Source organism: Microtus ochrogaster, assembly GCF_000317375.1.
Source record: "Microtus ochrogaster isolate Prairie Vole_2 chromosome 14 unlocalized genomic scaffold, MicOch1.0 chr14_random_1, whole genome shotgun sequence".
NCBI classification, from domain to species: Eukaryota; Metazoa; Chordata; class Mammalia; order Rodentia; family Cricetidae; genus Microtus; species Microtus ochrogaster.
The window spans coordinates 19,574,496-19,575,900 of record NW_004949096.1 but is presented as its reverse complement, the minus strand read 5'-3'; the positions used below and the strand labels follow the sequence as shown (position 1 = coordinate 19,575,900).

The 1,405-nt window shown below is 42.1% G+C and overlaps 1 protein-coding gene across 1 annotated transcript in view; it reads right to left on the bottom strand.

Annotated features, from left to right (window-relative positions):
- Ddb2 (damage specific DNA binding protein 2) overlaps nt 1-1,405 on the bottom strand; it is a 20,422-nt gene that overhangs the window by 15,611 nt on the left and 3,406 nt on the right. The window lies entirely within an intron of this gene.

Below are 1,405 nucleotides of genomic sequence, written 5' to 3'. Positions count from 1 at the left end.
AAATAAATAAATAAATAAATAAATAAATAATGAAAGGACAGATCAGGAGTTGGAGAGATGGCTCAGCTGTTAAAAGCACTTGTTGTGGGGCTGGAGAGATGGCTAAGAGGTTAAGAGCATGGACTATTCTTCCAGAGGTCCTGAGTTCAATTCCCAGCAACTATATGGTGGCTCACAACCATCTATAATGAGATCTGGTGCCCTCTTCTGGCATGCAAGCATATATGGAAGGAATGTTACATACATAATAAATAAACAAACAAACAAACAGGCACTTGTTGTCTTTACAGAAGACCCAGGTTTGGTTCTCAGCACTATATGGTGGCCCCCAACCATCTATAACTCCAGTTCCAAAGGATCTGATGCCCAGTTCTGGCCTCTGAAAGCACCAGGTGTGCTGTGCATGTGGTACACAAACATATATGCAGGAAAAGCATGCATACATAAAAATAATAATAAATAAAATCTTAAAATTAAAGAGCAGATTAAGTGGAGACTTGAACTGCAAGTAGGAGCCAACCATGAGAAAACTATAAAAAGAAAATTCCAACCCAAGGAAAAAACAAGAGGAACAGAAGTAGCTAGTGTACCTGAACCACAGGGAGTGCTACGGTTTGGGTAGGAACCTGGCCCCCACTCACAGGCTCATGTATTGAAGGCACTGAAAGGTGACTGCTTTAATTTACTAGTGGGTTTCAAACTAAATGGGCTGGAGAAAGCAAGCCACTAGGGAGCATGCATTACTCCAGACCATTACAATCTGTGTCTCTGCTTCCTGACTGTTGAGATAAGCAGCTCTGCTCTGCAATACTCTTCTACCATGATGCTCACATGCCCAGATAAACTAAAGCCAACATGTATGAGACAAAACCTCCAAAACTGTCCTTCTTCTTTAAATCATTTCTCTCGGGAAAAACCAAAATAGGGAAGCCAGACAAAATGAGATTAAGTAAGAAGGGATATAGAAGGGCATGGCTGAGGCAGGCAGATCTCTGTGAATTCGAGGCAAGTCTGGTCTACAGAGTGCTTTTCCGGCCAGTCATGGCTACACAGTGAAACTCTGCCTCAAAAAGATTAAGAAGAAGAAAAAGAGGAGGAAGAAGGAATAGAGAGTCTATGAATGACTAGCCTGTACCATTTAGTATTTTAAAGGTCAGCATTCAAAACATATTTGAGTTTTCTTACCACTTATAGTTTTGAAAATACCCACTCACTTTTGTTCCCAACCACTGTGCACTAAATCCACCATTCTTCCCATCCCTCCAATAAACAGTTTACAGTGTGACTGCCTGGCCCTGCAACCACTTACCCCTTTACAGTTCATAGTGTGACTGCCTGGCCCTGCAACTACTTACCCCTTTACAGTGTGACTGCCTGGCCCTGCAACCACTTACCCCTTTACAGT